The sequence below is a fragment of the Chlorocebus sabaeus genome, chromosome 24 (assembly GCF_047675955.1).
Source record: "Chlorocebus sabaeus isolate Y175 chromosome 24, mChlSab1.0.hap1, whole genome shotgun sequence".
NCBI classification, from domain to species: domain Eukaryota; kingdom Metazoa; phylum Chordata; class Mammalia; order Primates; family Cercopithecidae; genus Chlorocebus; species Chlorocebus sabaeus.
The window spans coordinates 28,034,971-28,054,022 of record NC_132927.1 but is presented as its reverse complement, the minus strand read 5'-3'; the positions used below and the strand labels follow the sequence as shown (position 1 = coordinate 28,054,022).

At 37.4% G+C, this 19,052-nt stretch overlaps 1 protein-coding gene and 1 long non-coding RNA gene across 2 annotated transcripts in view; one reads left to right on the top strand and one right to left on the bottom strand.

Annotated features, from left to right (window-relative positions):
- The window catches only part of LOC140710093 (uncharacterized), a 54,919-nt gene extending 41,949 nt beyond the window's left edge, over positions 1-12,970 (top strand). The window contains exons 3-4 of the long non-coding RNA XR_012090958.1: positions 11,704-11,885; positions 12,779-12,970. This is a non-coding gene — a long non-coding RNA (uncharacterized lncRNA). The remainder of the gene's footprint in view (positions 1-11,703; positions 11,886-12,778) is intronic.
- The window catches only part of FRMD6 (FERM domain containing 6), a 248,170-nt gene that overhangs the window by 172,474 nt on the left and 56,644 nt on the right, over positions 1-19,052 (bottom strand). The window lies entirely within an intron of this gene.

Below are 19,052 nucleotides of genomic sequence, written 5' to 3'. Positions count from 1 at the left end.
ACATTCCAAGGAAGGTTCTGAATTTGGAGGTCTAGAGAAGAGAAAATTCAAGAAAAAGTGGATAAGCAGAAAGTATGAAACTGGAAAAGAAAGCATAGAGATAGGAGGAAGGGTTGGTGGAAGAGAATTATGAAGAATGTCAGAGGAGTCATTCTAGCTTGGTGATATAAACTCTCATATACCTGATAATTTATCACAAGGAGGACTTGCTTAAAAAAATAAAAACAACCTGGAATATACCATCACCACTGGAGGATTTTGATTGGATTGACCAAGTAGGACCAAAGAATCTGCTTGTTAACATGCAATCTGAGTGTTTCTGATGCAGTTGGTCTAAGGGCCACACTTTGAGAAACACTGAAAGCAATGACGGTTGAAGTCTTGCAGAAGAAGGCAAAAATTATGAACTTTAAGTAGGGAGATGGATGGAAAAAATAATATTTTCCTATTGAATTTACATTTACAGATCTTATTTCTTTTCTGAGTGAGAGTTAGTATATTCTCTAGAATCAGAGAGTAGGTATCAAATCAAATGAAGGCCTATTTGCCAGGGTATGTTGATATGCAACTTTCTCTCATCTAGCAACTTCATTTATCTAGGACAGTTAAACTAAGAAATGCAGCAACAAACTGTTTCAGTTGGATAAAATGTACTGAAACCAATCCACACACTGTACTCATAAAATAACTCCTCAAGGCCTTGCTTAGAGCTTACTTTTTGTTTAGAAATGTCTACAAACATAGCTGTCGGGTTTCCTAACTCATAGCGGTTAAGTCATAAAATTCGGCAAGGAGTGGTACAATCAGGGAACAAGGGTGGGGCTGATGCTGGAGGTACAGACATCAGTGACAGCAAGAAATGACAGCTGGCATCCTGACAGTGAAGAATATGAAAAGCAGACAAAAGAACTCCTTTAGAGGAGGGCAAATTTTCTGAAATGATTAAAACACCTAAGGGCTACTATGTTATCGCATGTTATATAGTAACTGATATTCATAAGGGTGGTCTCTAAGTAAAAAGAAAAAAAAGAAAATGAGAAGAAAAAAGATTAAATTATGTTTAGTAGATTTTGTTGGGAAAGGCGTGTAATTATATAATTATGTTATATCATGACATTTTTGGAGACTTCTCATTTAAAATGGCTAAAATTTTTAGCTCCTAAGAGAGTTTGCTTTTGTTTTCCATATTATATACTTATTCATTTGCTAATTTTTTTTTTTATTTTTTATTTTTTGAGACAGAGTCTCACTCTGTCGCCCAGGCTGGAGTACAATGGCGCAATCTCAGCTCACTGCAACCTCCACCTCCCAGGTTCAAGCGATTCTCCTGCCTCAGCCTCCTGAGTAGCTGGGATTACAGGCATGCACCAACATGCCCGGCTAATTTTTGTATTTTCAGTAAAGACAGGGTTTCGCCATGTTGGCCAGGCTGGTCTCAAACTCCTGACCTCAGGAGATCCGCCCGCCTCAGCCTCCCAAAGTGCTGGGATTACAAGCGTGAGCCACTATGCCCAGCCTCATTTAATTTTTACAAAGGCATTTATTAAAAAATGAAAATTGTATATATTAATGGTGTACAGCATATTTTTTAAGGAATTCAATGATTTATTGAGAAAAGATAACTATACAGTTGTAAACAAATTATTAACAAAAAATCATCTTTATATCTTTTGGTATCTTCATGAAAGCCTCAAATAATAATTGTACTTTCCTTACCAATTGTCTTTTTTTTTTAACTTTTATTTTAGTTTAGGAGTACACATGCAGGTTTGTTATATAGGTAAGTTGTGTGTCACAGAGGTTTGGTATACAAATTATTTTGTCACCTAGGTAGTAGACTAGCACCCAAAAGGTAGTTTTTCCATCCTCTCCCTCCTCCCACTCTTGACTTTCAAGTAGATCCTGGTATCTGTTTATACCTTTTTCTGTTTATATCTGTTTATACCTGTTCCCTTCTTTGTGTCCCAACATGGTATTTTGATACACTGAGGAAGGGCTAAATCAAGCAAATTAACACATCTATTACCTCACATACTTATTTTTTTGTGGTGAGAACATTTAAAATCTATTCTCTTAGCAATTTTCAAGTATACAATACATTGTTATTAACTCTAGTCACCTTGTTGTACAGATGTCCTGAATTTTTGTTTCCTGTCTGAAATTTTGTATCCTTTGAAGAACATTTTCCAATCTCTCTCCCTACCATTAACCTGCCCCAGCCTTGCCCTTGTCGCTGATAACCACTATTCCACTAGTTGAGTTTTACTTTTTTAGATTCTACAAACCCGTGAGATCATGCTTTATTTGGCTTTCTGTGCCTGGCTTACACCACTTAGCATAATGTCCTCCAGGTTCATCCATATCATTGAAAGTGACAGGATTATCGAGAACATGCTGGCTAGCACGGTGAAACCCCGTCTCTACTAAAAATGCAAAAAATTAGCCAGGTGTGGTGGCGGGCCCCTGTGGTCCCAGCTACTCGGGAGGCTGAGGCAGGAGAATCGCTTGAACCCGGGAGGTGGAGGTTGCAGTGAGCCGAGATCGGGCCACTGCACTCCAGCCTGGGCGACAGAGTGAGACTCCGTCTCAAAAAAAGAAAAAAAGAAAGTGACAGGATTTCTTTCTTCTTTTTAAAGGCTGAATAATATTCCAGTCTGCATATATATATATATGTATACCACATTTTCTCATCCATTGATGGACACCTAGGTTGATTACATATCTTGGCTATTGTGAATAAAGCTTCATTTGTTCATTTCCTTCCTTCCTTTTTTCCTTTCTTCCTTCTTCTTTTCTTCTTTTCAGACAGGGTCTTACTATGTTGCCCAGGCTGGACTCACATTCCAGGGCCCAAGCAATCCTCCCCACTCGGCCTCAGAGTAGCTGGGATTATAGGGACATGCCACCATGCCCGGTTTATTGCTTTCTTATCACCTACAAAGCATTGTGATAAGTGTCAGGAAAAAATAATGTGGTTCCTCAAAAAGTAAAATTCGTGAGTCTGGAAAAGCAGGCATCTTGGGTTTAGAATAAAGGTCAGAGATTTAGATCTGGATTTGGAAGCCACTTGAGTAGAAGTTTTGGTTGAAGCTATGGAGTATGGTGGAAGGGGTAGAGAAGGAGATGGGGGCAGCTCAGGAAAGAACTAGGTGGTGAACTCACTCTCCAATGATGGATGAGGCTAATATTACGATATTGCAGATAAGATGTACGTTAATCCTCCTAAAAACTAGAATGGACTACGAATTGGAAAGTTTAGACATAATAACAGACTAAATCTCCTTTGGAATAGAAACCTTGTCTAATGCCAATACCCCTGGCCCCTGGCCCACCAGGGACTCCGTCTAAATGCATAATAAGACAAAAAAGAAGAGTTGCTGAGGAAGACAAACTTGACTGAGCCTCAGTCCTGTAAAGCAATTAAGTAAATGTCACCACAGAGTGGATTTTAGCACTTAAGGTTTTACTCTGATGATTAAGGCTCTCACCTACTCACAATGTAAAATTAAAGTAAACTGGGGCTATGAAATGTTTTGACACTTGTTAAGAAGAAATACTTTCTAATTATTCAGTGATTGATATGAAAAATGAATACAGTGCATTAAAATACATAATTCATAGTGCATTAAAATACAGAAATCTGAGAGAACAAAAGTGTCTCATTTTACTATTGATGTCTGTGGGCAGAAAGGAAGCAGTAATCAAGATGGCACATTCTGACTATTCTGTGATTCCAGTCAGCCTCCAGTTAAGGCATAGGAACCGCAGAGGTGTACCTTGTTTAACCAATTCACCAAAATGTGTTGAGGCAAGGCCCTTTCGCCATTGCATGGGAAATACAAAGGTGATCAATACTTAGCCCTAGTTTTGAAGGAGCTTATGAGTAGCTGAGGTAGGTACAAATGACTACCTCAGAAGGCAAGAGGTGATTATAAAGTGCCTCTGCATATCTCTTGTTCCAGCCTTTGAACAAATCATCCAAAGAATTTGGACCCTACATAGGAAGTAAGCAGTACCCAACATGTAATTAACAGCAGCTTCAACAGTAGCATTTTTTTCTTTAACATATCACTACTATTTATCAGGGGCTTTTTTTTTTTTTTTTTTTTGAGAGTTTCGCTCTTGTTTCCCAGGCTGGAATGCAATAGCGCAATCTCTGCTCACCGCAACCTCCGCCTCCCTAGTTCAAATGATTCTCCTGCCTCAGCCTCCCGAGTAGCTGGGATTACAGACATACGCCACCACGCTCAGCTAATTTTGTGTTTTTAGTAGAGATGAGCTTTCTCCATGTTGATCAGGCTGGTCTCAAACTCCCGACCTCAGGTGATCTGCCCGACTCAGCCTCCCAAAGTGCTGGGATTACAGGCGTGAGCCACCGTGCCCAGCCTATCGGGTGCCTTTTTAACCAGGAGCAGACTACAGCAGCATGTAATGAAAGCTACAGACTTATAAGTGCTTCCAATTAATTGTCTCCAAAAGAAATTTCTACATAGCCCAATTGTGAAAATCAAAAGTAACTGGCTGAAATATTTCCTGAGACACAATAGGCAATTTGGTTTAAATTTAGTACAAACAAACAGAGTTGTATATTTACAGTGTGAACTAACTGCTATCACTTGAAACTTAAATTTATGACATTATTTAGACAGACATAATTAGTAAAACTCTTCTTTGGAGGTTGAATGCTCCCAGAGATAGTCACATATGCATCTAGAAAGCCCAGGAGGTAGACTTCTGCCAGATGACAGCCATCTGGTGGCCCTTTGGTAAAATGATGCCTGTTTTTACATCACTGCCCTTTTAACCAAGAAAGCTACTTGAGAAATCTTGTATTGGAGGAAGGGTCCACAATGTATGGAGTAAGTATTTCCTAGCGCAGGCCAGGATGGCTCTTTCAAAAACAAACTTGATTTCTCAGAACAGTTTAGATTTACAGAAAAATTGTGAAAATAGCCCAGAGTTCCCATGTACCATGTGCCAGGCTCTCCTATTATTAACATCTTACATAAGGTATACTTATTAGCACTAAAGAACCAAAATTGACACAGTGTCACTAACTACAGTCCATACTTTTGTTGCCCTTTCCTTAGTTGTCACCTAAGGTCCTCTTTCTGTCTCGGATTCCATTTTGGATGCGAATGTAAATTGGATGTGTCCTTAGACTCCTCGTGTTTGTGGCAGTTTCTCAGGTATTCCTTGCTTTCAATGACCTGAACAGTCATTTTGGGGAGTACCGGTCGGATATTTTGTAGAATGTCGCTTTATTGGGATTTGTCTGATGTTTTTCTCACGACTAGACTGTGGTTATGGATTCTGGGGAGAAAGTCACAGATTCCACAGATGCCATTTTCATCACATCATATCAAGGATAGCATAGCATCAACATGACTTGTCACTGTGCCGGTGATCTTGGGCACCCAGCTGAGGTACTGTTTGTAAGGTTTCACCACTATAAAGTTACTCTTTTGCTTCTTCCCGGACTATACTCTTTGGAAAGAAGTTACTATACACAGCCTCGATTAAGGAATTGGGAGTTACATTCCATCTCCTTGAGGCCAGAGTATCTCCATAAAATATGGAATTTTTCTGTTGGGAGATTTGTCTCTTTTATACTATTTATTTATTCAATCATTTATTTATAACATGGACTCATGGATGTTTATTTTGTATTTTGAGTTATAATCCAAATAATTCTTTATTTGTCCAATTGTTCCAGCTTTGGCCATTGGGAGCTCTTTCGGTTGGCTCCTGTGTTCCTTTGAATACTCTCATCATCGTACGTTTTGGCCTTTGTTTTGTTTTAGAACTTGCTTATTTTCTGGCTCAACAGGGTGCCCTAGGTTCCTCTTGTATATTTTTTGCTCCAGCCCTAGAATCATTCATGTCTCCAAGAATCCCTGGTTCTTTTTATTGGAGAATGATCTTGGAAATCAACACCTGGGCCCCAGGTATGCTTGTTGCTAATAAGATATTAGGGTGCTATTTTGATGTTCAGGTACAAGTTTGTTCCTATCTTCCTAGACATTTTCACAGATCCATTTCTCTTTTCCTACTAAATTCACAGCCTGCCCCCATCCGCTCGATAAACTCAATTGTCTTCTCTTAGTTATTCATTATCTGCAACTCCTTCAGGACCAAAGCAGCATTAGAAAAAGCCACCAGAAAAACGAAGTCCTTCAGGGACTTGTGTCTCTTAGAACTGATCAGTAGGTATCCCTAGAGAAAATCTGATACCTTTTCCTACCTCTAGGCAGGTGTTTCAGTTTGATGCACCTTTTAGCTCCTTTTAGCTGCAAAATCAGGTATCTACCCTTTAAGAAAGAGGACCCTTTCTTAATAACCAGAAACTCAGCTCAAAATAAATAATAAGGAAATAAAACAATAAGCAAGTATTCTTGTAAATGCTTAATAATAAATATGACTAACTACCCATTTCCCTCATAAAGCATTTTAAATGTAAAAGAAAATGTTCTGGATTTCTTTCCTCTGTTGATCAGGCAGCACAGAATCTGCTGCTCGTGTTTTGACGTACTGTGATCTGGGAACTTGTTTGATTAAAGCTGTGTTCCCATCCTGCAGAGTTAAGGGCATTCATTGGAAAGAAAGTATTTTAATGACCAATGTGCAGATACTATTATCCCGAAATGACTTTTCCCATCACTTGGCTAGGATTTGTCTGTTTTTGACATTTGCTTCCTTTTTAAGATTCAGTAGAGACTTTTAACTCCAATAGAGCTCCAAGAGAAGGTAAATGTGAGGGTTTTAATAATTCAGCCCCAGAGATCTCTCTAGAAATCAGGACTTATTCACAGTGTATTAAGACCTCTTTCAGATCTGCTTGCCATTCACTGTGCCAGGTCACAGGTACTGGCAGTCTCCTCTATTTGAATTGACATTACCTACAGGAATCGCCTGGCAGGCTGCCAGCTTGGGACTTCTTGCATCTACTTATGACTTCCTGCAGGAGCCACTGAGAACCTAGATGTGTGGCTCACAAGAGCGACGTGTTGCACCCTTGAAGAAGGCAGACCCAGCCAGTCGTCTTCCACCTGGCATTTGAGTAACTGGGGCAATTTAAACAGTTCCTCAGTTTAACCCAGAGGCTCATTGTTCTCAGGTGGATTTTGTTTTGCTTGCATAGTTTCATATTTTAAATTAAATGAGCTGCTATTATTTCAGAATCAAGAATTTCACGTAATTTTTCAAGTTTTTTTACTTCTCCTGAAGAAAGAAAACAAGCTGGTGCCATTGGACCCCACCTTGCCACGTGAAAGTTCAGTAGTGGCTGCCCTTCGGAAACTAGCACTGGGCGAACGCTGACTCTCCGTCATGTATTGCACTCCAGTTTTGCAGAGTGACTGCAGTGGGTTCCCGTCTGCACCACTTAACCTGTGAAATCATTGCCAGCCCCTAGGGGCATCGGGGTTTGTGACTACTAGCAGGGAATTCAAAGGCACTCGTCCCTCTTGTAACTGTCCAATCCCTAAAAACATTGCACTTGAAGCCCTCAAATTTTAAAGGAAAGATCGTTTTCAGATTTGCAGGGTTAAATTAGTCCAAATAGGATTCAGTGCTAAATCACTGTGCAGTTCTAAAATAAAAAGTTATAGCAGACGGGTTCACCAACAGATGTTAGTAAAGATCTATCTTAATCTCTACACCATGAAACATCATTTCAGGATCCATTTAAGCTTTTTTTCCATGTGAACTTTTTGTAGCAATTTATCAACAGATTTACCCCATTTAAAAGAAAATCCAACACTGAAAGCTCAAAATTGACACAGAAATTACATTAGGATATGTTTTCTCATTTATTCTAAAAATATTTATTCATTGTACACTACTACAGGCTAAGCAATGTTCTAGATACTTATTTGTTTAAACAATAATCGATATTCAATAGCACAGGGGATAATCAGGTGGAAAAAAATACAAGCCATAAAACTCTAAGAACATTAAGACTGTGTGTGTGTGTTTCTGATGGTTTCTGAAAACATAGAATAGTTAGAGGCCAATGGATCAAATACATACCTATATACTAAAAATATTTTAACATATACTTACATAGTATATGCTAATGCATTTTATATTGTATGCATTTATTTGTATATTTATATAAAATGCATTTATTATATATTCATTATAAAGGTTTTTAATAATGAATATTACATATTCATGATAAATTTTTTTTTTTTTTTAAGAGGTCTCGTTTTGTCACCCAGGCTGGAGTGCAGTGGCCTGATCTCTGCTCACTGCAGCCTTGACCTCCTGGTTTCAAGCCATCCTTCCACCTCAGCCCCCCAAGTAGCTGGGACTACAAGTAAAAACCATCAGGCCTGATTAAATTTTTTGTATTTTTGGAAAGACAGGGTTTCACTATGTTGCTTGGGCTGGTCTCGAACTCCTGAGCTCAAGCAATCTGACCACCGTGGTCTTCCAAAGTGCTAAGATTACAGGTGTGAGTCACCATGCTGAGTCATATATAAACAAGGTGACAAGTAATTGTTCTCTGTGTATAATAGGATTACGACTGGACTTATTTTTCTTCCTTTTTATTATCTATATTTAAGTCTGTTTTTCTTCTATGATGAACCTATATACTTTAAGTTAATTTTAAAGAAATAATTTATAAAATTTGTATTTGCTTCAAGAATGCCAAAAGTACTGGAATTTGAAGAGGAAGTGCCCCAGGAATAAACCTTCTGGATTCTAGTATTTTCAAGTCAGTTCCCAGTGGCAAATAGCCCAAGTTTTTTTTTACTTAGTAGTGGGAGATCCTGGATCTAGAAACATGTGCTGGGTAAATGAGGGATCTAGTGGGTGGTCAGGGATGGACACAAACTACTGAAGGTGCTGGAAGAAAGTCCACCTGGCAGATAGACCATGATTCCCGACCATGGTGTCAAGGAACAAGTGAAGGTCATCCAACAGAACACTTTAAGAAGATCCAACACAGAGAAACAGGAAGTGCCAGACAGTGTGGGTGGTACCCGGGACCAGCAAACTGGGAGGGAATTAAAAGCATTCATTATGCACGTTTTATGTGACAAGCACTAAAGTATGTGATATTTTTATGCATCATAATGAGGAAACAGGCTCAGAGAGGCAAGGGAAACTAGCAAATGGTGAACACTGACTCCCTGTAACGCACTGTACGATGTATTTCACATACATGATGAAAATTGCCAAGATTATACAAGTAGTGAGTAGGAGAGTTACAATTCAAATCAAGGTTTTCTGATTTCATGGCCAATGCTTCTTCCACTCACTGTCCCACCCTTCTTCTGCCTCTACACCGTGAAACATCATTTCAGGAATCCATTTAAGCTGTAAGCATGGCGGGTCTCCTCCCAAGCTGCCCTCTGATGAGGCTGGCACTGGCAAGGCCTGTCAAGGAGAAGAGCTTCCTGAGGGTCCCACAGACACACAGGCACAAATGCCATCTTCATCTAGTGTCAGAGAAGCAGAGGCAGCCCAATATTTATACAATTTTTGGCTGGCTGTAATTTCCAACAATTCATTGAATATAATAAAATGAGCTAATAATAAAAAGATATTCGGGAGGCTGAGGAGGGAGAATTACTTGAGCCCAGGGAGGTCAAGGCTGCAGTGAGCCATGATTGCACCACAGTACTCCAGCCTGCACAACAGAACCAGTAATTTTTTAAACAACAAATTAAAAAAATAAAAAGACATCATTCCTATTTCCAAAAGAAATAGTGGATTTAGGGATGAGAAAAGAGGACACAGATTGTTACTTCCTGGAATGAATTTCTTCATGTTGTCATAAGCTGTCAGCATTAGCCAATGTGGCATGAGCAGTATTAACAGGATCTTAGAAAGAAAGCGATCCCCATTATTTGCACAAGTATCATTAAGGCTATACAACTGTGGCACCAAAGGACAGGCATTATTTAAAAATATGCAAAAATTTAAAAGATATGGGTTTACATCAGCAGACATGTGCTGGAGGCAGGGGAGTCAATGTTGCAGGCAGAGTCCTGCCTTTAAAAGGTTTATACTCCAGCTGTGGAAATAGGGCCTAGCTAGAAAAAAGGAACTTAGCAATAGAGGGCACTAATGCAGCAGCAGATGAGATGAGGGAAGGTATTCTTCTCTGCTGGAATGAACACCTTTCCACAAACCAAACCTCGCTCCATAGGCTATTGGAGGCCTAGAACTGTCCAATTTTCAAAATAAGACTTTGTTAGTCTGCCATGTAATCTACTGTGATTGTGATATTAAGCAAGCCTATACTATGGAATAATACAAAAAAATCTGCTTGCACCTGATTTTTTAAAAATATTCACTTCATCTTTTGGTTTTTTTTAGGGGTTTACCATGCTTTTCATCCACCTATTCATCCATCCATCCCTCCATCCATCTATCCATCCATTCACCCATCCATTCATCCACCTTAACATTTCAAACACTGAGCTAGGTGCTGGGAATCTAAAGACCAGAGAGGCATGGCTGTGCCTTCAGAGTGTGCTCTACCAGCTAATAGCATTGCACCTGCTTTTTTCTGGGATTTTTTGGCAATCATAACTGGAATATAAATGCCTTCTAGACAGAATGATAAGCTCTCTAAATAAATTAAGTATTCTAAGCATGGATTACATCAATGGTTCTCAAACGTTAATAAGAATGCCAATTGCCTGGGTCCATGTTAAAATGCAGATTCTGATTCAGGTCTGGAGGGGTCAAGATTTTGCATTTCTAATTAGCTCCCAGGTGATGCTGATATTGCTCGTCCCAGGACCACACTTAGACGGGCAGGGTTTTACAGTACATCAATAAGTCTGGACTTCTGAACACCAAAGTTCTTCTTCTTAAATTCCAGGGTAAATATAACATCACTAAATTCACTTTTCTTTTCTTGCTTTAGAGAAACAGTTTCACAGAAGCGCTTAAGCCTTTAACTCATCTCCCTCTTTTCCCCACATTTCCCCTTCCAAAAAATTGAGAGTTTAGTCCAATTATTTTTCTATTTCACAGACTTTCTTCAATTTTCTTTAAGAAAGGCAAAATATTGCTTCAGAAATCCACTGAGAATTAAACACACTTCAGAACAAGAAGAGGGGATCCAGCGCTAATGACCCTAAGCCAGCCAGGTTCTGTTAGGAATCCATCATGATCATGTTTACTGCATGCTGCAGACCCACATGGGCACCTGCAATTAATTCCGATGGCTACAAGCCACGGGGTAGCTAACAGCTTGTGGGTGATTAAGAATGAATTACTAAACTTTGATTTAAAAGGTCCCAGGAAGAAAATGGGGACAAATGCCAGATATGTTTACATTACTCAGAGAGCTTAGTGAGAATGAACATTCTCATTTATTTTCTGGCAATGCCTCTTTTAAATTTTTCTGTATTTTAGAAAATTATGCTGCCTGTCCTTTGGTGCCACAGTTATTTAGCCTTAATGATACTTCCACAAATAACACGGATCCCTTTCTAAGATCCCACTGATCTTTGAGTATCATTTTTTCATAGGAGAAAATAAATTGGTAATTATTTCCACTGTTTGATGCGGGCACACATTGTATTTCTTAGTAGAAGATGATTTCACAGACATCACCTCATTAACATTTCTGTATATTTCAAAACAAATGTTATATGATACTGTTTATAAACTCTGGGTTGGTACAGTTTCTACTTCAATTACAAAAGACCCAAGATAGTTTTTTTTTTTTCCCAGGGCCACACAGGGTGCCCACATCCATCCAGTCTCAAGATCTTTGGGAAATATGCTCACCCTCCAAAATGCTTACAGATATGTCTCCTCTTTTTTTGTAAAATAAATGCTCTTCTTATATTTGGTGTTTCCTCGGTATGGTCACAAGATTATTTAGTATGATATATTTAATGGTGAAGATAAAGGTGAGCACCACAATATTTTAAACAAATCACATTTGGGTGGGATATTATAAGAAAGAAAATTCCCAGGGGATAGAAAAAATGACTTCCTTAAATCACTCCGTACTCAGTAAGCATCGTAGGGCTCTCAATATACATCACCAGGACCAGAAGATGCATTTGGCTAAGGTGTACCAGAGTAGGATATGAATCATGGAACTCTATTCCAAGACTATTACAGAATCCACATACAATATAAACCAGAAAAGGCTGCATTTTAACCTCTGTGACTCATGCATTACAGCTTGTGACTCCATGAGGAGGGTTAGGAATCAGGCTGACATCCAGCTCAGGCCAAACAAACTTATAGCCAAGAGAAACAGAAGCATCACCTTCCCAGCAGAGAACAAGATGCACAGAGCTTGATACTTGACACTCGTTAGAATTATGTAACTTGTCAATGGTTGAGACTCTGGGGTAGAGGGTTTTGTGCTTTTTATTTTTTTCTGGTATAAATATTTAAACTTCTCCATAACATTAGAGTTAGAACTTACTTTCCTGAAATGAAATTCTAAAACAAATTGGACAGCAAAACACTGTGGAATTTCTAAATGCCAACAGGTTTGTGTCCATTACAGAACACACAGCGTTTTGACCTCTCTCACTTTTCCTGGTGCTACTGCTTCCAAAATTGCTAAGGTCATTGTACCATGGGGCTCTAATTCTTGGTTAAGGAAGGCACCGAGATCATACCAGGAATATTCTCCTATTAGCTGAAACTTGAACTTTGCCTGGCAGGAGGTGTGTTATAAATATTTTTGGCTAGCATTTGCTTTTTAAAACACTCTTTTTTACCTGGGTTTCTGAAATTAGTTCCTGTAGTGATACTATCTCTATTTTTGCTTCTTTATGACTAGGGTCTTTAATGGCCTCAGAAGTGCCTTGGGCTGAAACTTGATCTGAGAAGGTTATTATCAGAACTTTGTTCCAAGAGAAAGCAGTGTGCTAGCTCTACATGTATACATGAGTTGCCATCAACATGAATTCAATTACAATGAAGATGATTTGGAGTAGATAATTGTATTTTGGTTGCGTGACATCCATTTTATCTGAGTGTAATAATGCCACAGGTTTTTTTTTGACGGGGAGGGGGACACATTACCTTTACCCTGTTATAATACTCTTACAGTTTTTTTTTTTGTTTTTTTTTTTTTTTTAATAAATTACCTTTACCCCATTAGATATTCTCCCAAACAGGCATCAGGTGTGTGGCCAAAACCAGGTCAATCAAAGTAAACTTCAGGAATTTTACAGGAACTATTTAAAAAAAAAAAAAAAAAAGAGTTTCTCTTTCCTGAGAGACATGATTTTGGGAAGAGCATTCCACTTTAAAGGCAGAGTTTGGAGCTGCTGAGGCTGCCACGTGGAGACTGGAAATAGCAATAATCTAATAGAAGCCAGAGACACCGAGCACTCATGGCCTGGTGTGATCCTGCATCAAGTTGTGTTCAAACTCAGACCTATCCCTTGATTTTTACCTTTGAGATTTACAAGAACCAATAATTCCCTTTTTGGCCTAAGATAATGTGTGTCAGGAATTCTATGATTTATTACTGAAATCCAGACTTGTCATATTTTTCTACAAGTGTTCAAAATTATTTTATCATTTTCTATTTATAATGGAATTTCAATGAGCTGTTTAAAGGAAGACAAAAGTAGAGCGAATATTTTAAATTTAGATATAATCCCATTTTCATTTTTTTTGGAACTTTCTCTCTCAGCAAATATTTTATCAAGATCACGATGCTATAATAATAAGCACTACCATGGGTTGATTAGGTTTTCACTGCTTTTTTCCTATGTCTGAACATATTCCTTTGTATGCTGCTAGTAAAATTGTCAAATAGGGACGAAAACAAACAAACAGGACATAGATGATTTATCAGTTTGATAAACAGTTGAGAGTTGGCTGCATTTATTTTCAATGGCAAATAATAATAACAATAATGGTAGCTAGCATTTATTGAATGCTTTCTTTATGAGGAGTTCTATGAAAAGTGCTTTACATAAGCTAACTCATTTTATCCTTAAACTTACCTGGGAAGCAGTGGTGTGCTGGTAAAATGGCTCTGGCGAATGAGGGGCGAAGCCAGATTGAAGTTGGCTTATTTTTGTGGTGTAAATACTCCCACCTTGGCTGGGTTCAAGCAACTGACAGTTTAAATACTAGTTTGCAAAATTCTTGCATATTTAACAATCAGCTCTTGGGATCAGGTAAAATAGACTCCAGTCCACCACTGGAGGAACCTAAATTGGAAGACAGGTCATGCAGCTTCCTTAACTCTAGCAGTTTGTAAACCCAAGTTTGTACTACTCCAGAGCACACCTCTGGAGTACAGAATAGAGTGTCAACCTCTATACTCCTTTCTAATCCTGGGGCAGATTTTTGCTGTGTTTAAAAAGAGTACTTCAGTGTTTTATATTTTATGAGTGAAGAGCAAAAATCAATATTAAATATGATACTTGTATCACTGTCTTTGGTTAACAGACACCAAGCTATTCTGCTACAGAATGTTTTGAAGATAACTGTGTCTAGTGCGTGTCTGGGCACGTTAACAAAAATTAAAGAATGATAAAAAGGATGGAGCATCAATTGTGAGTGATCTCTGGGAATGTTTCAGCCCCAAACTCTTCCTAATTTATGTGTTGCCATGTTTCTTAATCTTACTATTAATACAACCCTTTCCAAGAGGTTCGGGAAATTTATGGGTGGGTTTTGAGCCCATGGAAAATACTGAGTTGTAATTAAGGATTTAAAATCCTTATACACATGTGTGTGTAGTGTGTGTATGTATAAATGCCAAATATTCCCATACTACAGAAAATTAAGTATAACTGTTGAGAGGTTACACTAATTTCCTTTCATCTTCATGCAGGCTTGACTACAAAGTCTTTCTTGGCTCACAAGTAGAGGATTTTGCATATATTGTTTATTATTTCATTCCAAGCCCAAAAGCCACAACAAAGTAAAATTGATTAAAAAAACTATAAACAGTAGATAATAGACATCTTTGCACAGCAGAACTCTCAGAGTTCACTAGATAATAGACATGTAGACATGAAAGCACTTTGGAAAATTCAAGGTATGACACAAATGTGAGGAATTATTATTGAGTACAAAAAAAAAATCTCAAAGGAAAATTCCTCAACAGCTCAACTTATACACATTGCTTTCAAACTGTGAGTGCATAACAAAGTAGAAACTTCCCTGCTATACACATGTAATAAAAGAGCTAATAACTGATGTGGCTCTGGGACTGTATATTTTGTATGTATTTGAAGAAGCATGGTTTTAGTTTTTAAGGAAATCACTCTTGCATTCCTTACCAAAGGTAATAAGGAAAAAAATTATCCATAAGAAATAATATAGAATTTTATATGTGAATATTCACATAAATCCTTAAGTTTTAAAAACCTCATACCATTAATAAAGTATTATTAACTTTATTTAAATAGGATAATAGTATTGAGATATATTTTTAAGAGTTCTTATCTGTTGGAGTTACATAAAAATCTTCACAGATGAAATAATATAATGTCTGAGATTTGCTTCAAAATACCTGGGAAAGGGGCCATGGGGGCAATCAATGAAATGAGACTGGCCATGTTTTTGATAACTGTTGAAGCTGTGCTGATGGTACATGAAATAATTTTTTATATGTTTGAAACTTTCCATAATAAAAATTCAAGAAACCTATGTCACAGCAATATCTGAAACACTTTAGAACAATTCTAAGGGCTGAACAAGAGTATGGTGCAAATTCATTGCCAAAGTACCCATTCTTACTGACTTCACTGTCTGATTTTGGTCTCTTCTAGTCCAGTCCACCCTTATATTGCTGCCAGAATTACATTTCAAAAAAATTAAATGAGTTCATGGAACTTCCTCGCCCAAGATAATTCTTTTGAGTTCCCATCACTGAAAGAATACAGTTTGCAATTCTTTCTTTTGTGATCTCACAGCACTTTAGTGAGATCCTATAGACTTTCTCCTGTAGAGATGTCCTGTGTGTGTATAATCTTTTCAGCATCTGTGTTCTTGTGTCCTGCAAGACGGTAAAAACCATGAGTACAGAGATCAGGTCTTTCTATCTTTGGTGCTTAGCGTATTATCAAGCATGTGGTAGATGCTCAATAAATTTTTGATGAGCAAAATAAATGTGAAATACAAACAGATTATATAAAAGTAAATGTTTAGACCAATGAAACTACAACAGGCAAGTCATGATAGCTAAACAATTTTTACTTAGCAGTTTTGTTTTTTATTTTGCTTTAACCCTTTAAATAAGGCATGAAATTTATTTATAATCAAAATTAAAGATGAAATACTTATGTTAATAAAAAGTATATTTTAATTGAAGAAGACACAGGTAAATGAAATGGGCATAATTTTTGATACTCTTACATATATACACCTAAAGCAAATCTAGCTATCAGAAATATACTATCCTCAACAGATAGGATCTTGGTAATACTGTCAGTGCAAGATTGGTTGTTTTAGTGCTATAATCATGGTCATAAAAATCATAATCAACTTGGGTACCCTTCTGCAAGCAATAAAAATCAGATAAATTAGACTTCATCAAAAGTAAAAACTTTTGTTCATCAAAAGATACTATCAACAGAGTGAAAAGGCAATTCGTAGAATGGGTGAAAATATTTGCAAATTGTGTAAAGAACTCTTATACCCCAACAACAAAAAGTCAAACAATGCAGTTAAAAAATGTGCACAGGGCCTGGATAGAATTTTCTCCAAAGAAGATATACAAATGGCCAAGAAGTTTATGAAAAGATGCTCAATGTCACTAGTCATTAGGAAAACGCAAGTTAAAACTATAGTGATAGATGACTTCACACTCACTCAGAATGGCTATAATTTCAAACATGGAGTATAATAAGTGTTGGTGAGGACACAGAGAAATTGGAACCACATATGCTGCTTGTGGAAATGTAAAGTGGTACAACCACTGTATACAACAGTGTGGCATTTCTTTAGTAAGGTAAACACAGAATTACCATGTTACCCAGCAATTCTAGGTATATACTCATGAAAAACAAGTGTTAAAACAGAAACTTGTACGCAAATGTTCATAGAAGCACTATTCACAATACACAAAAGAAAGAAACACCCAAATGTCTATTGCCAAATGACTGAATAAGGAAAATGTGGTATATCATACTATGGAATATTATTCAGCCATAAGAAGGAAGAAAGCACTGGATTATGATACAAATGGATGAATCTTGAAAACATTATGATAAGTGAAAGAAGCCAGACACATAAGGCCACATATTATATGATTCTATTTATAGAAACTATCCAGAATGAGTAGATCCATGGATACTGAAAGCAGATTGGTAGCTGTCAGACTGAGGGTAGGAGAGAATGAGGAGTGACTGCTTAATGGGTATAGGATTTCCTTTTGGAGTGATAAAATGTTTTTGAAAGCAGATTGTGATTAAGGTTGCACAACACTGTGAATATACTATTGTTGAATTTATACTTTAAAATGGGAACTTTTTTGTGTGTATATTTTACCAAAATAATAAATGAAACTTTCAAAGTTCAACTTCCAGAGATCCTATTTTGAAGCACCTGGTATGGGGCCTAGGAGTGTGTAGTTTTAATAAATACCACGGTAACCTGATGCAGGTGGTATTGGGAACAAACTCTGAGAAACACTGGTGTATTGTTTCTAGGGATATTTAAATTACTTCCATGATAAAAACCTCATACCATATAATCTAGCAAGCAAAATGCCTCAGGGACATCATACATTAACCTTCAAAGTTCCTACCTCTTAATATGGGAAACCGTTCAGGACTTTAAATGACACATCTCCAGGGCCTAGTTATGTAAAAACACCTTCAGTCTCTCCACTGAGAACTCTTCCTGTGACATCTGGAGTCACAATTCTGTTCCCTGATCAAGGTTAATCTCTCCTATACTCTAGATCTCATTCTTTTCTTCTCTCTCGTGTTTTCAACAATTTTTGTTTCTAGTGCTTCCTCCCTTCCAGCTAAAAACCATGCCTACATGTCTGCATCCTAACAATGGGTCTCCCTTAACCTTTTCTCACATCCATACACAGCCAAGATCCTTGAAAATCCAGTGGATGTTTTTTGTCTCTCAATTTTTGTCTTCCACCTCCTTACTCTACCCCCATTGAATCCTCAGAGCAGTGCTGTGAGATTTGTACTGTTTTTATTTCATTTTACTGTGGGGAAAATAATAAGCTCTACCAGGATATAAACTCCACGAGAAGAGGAACCTTGTGTGTTATTCATTGCCCTTTTCCCAGAACCTAGATGAGTACTTCAGTCAATGCTCAATGAATATTTATGGAATCAAAATAGCATGTCAATGATAAGCAAAGCTTTGAGAATGGAGGAAATCTAAGAAAACCCAGGTTCGATGATCTTGACCCATTTAGAGATGTAACAATTTGAAAATTATTAAACTCAAGTAAAGTCACCCCAACTTTGAAGTCTGTCCCAGAATTTTGTCCCAGGCAATATTGTTAGGAAGCAACTGGAAACTTGCCCATGAGTACTCAGAAACCTCTGCTCTGAGACACCCCACATCAACATAACCTACAGGGTTTGGAGAGCTCAGAAGAAGGGACTCAAATTGTAATTTTGTTCTTTTATTAGAGAAGTATTCTGAAATAAGAGGAAAGATAGGAGAGGGTAGCTCTTGCATGGTGTTTACTTTAATATATTAGTCTAAGAAAGTAAATGGATTTGAGTATTGTGCTTTTAAAAACTTCCTTTTCCATTCTTGTTTCAATATACATTCCTAGTATTTTTAAATTTCCTTCGACAAAGCATTAAAAAACCACAGTTAGTAAGCTATATTTTTCACTTTTGAATCATTTTCTTTTAAATTTTATTGATAGCAAAACAATGATTTATTTGCTTATGGAATCTATTTATAATTATCTACTCTAAACAACTAAAAATTAAGTCCTATAAATATTTGTATTTTGTGGCACAGAGGATAAAAAGGATGAGCATCAGGATAAACTAAAAAATGCAGGAAGTGAGCTTACTTCACAGGGCTGTAAAATCTACTTTGCAAAGTAAGTTTGCCATGCATCCTCTCGTTTAAGACATTCTGTCCAATTTTCA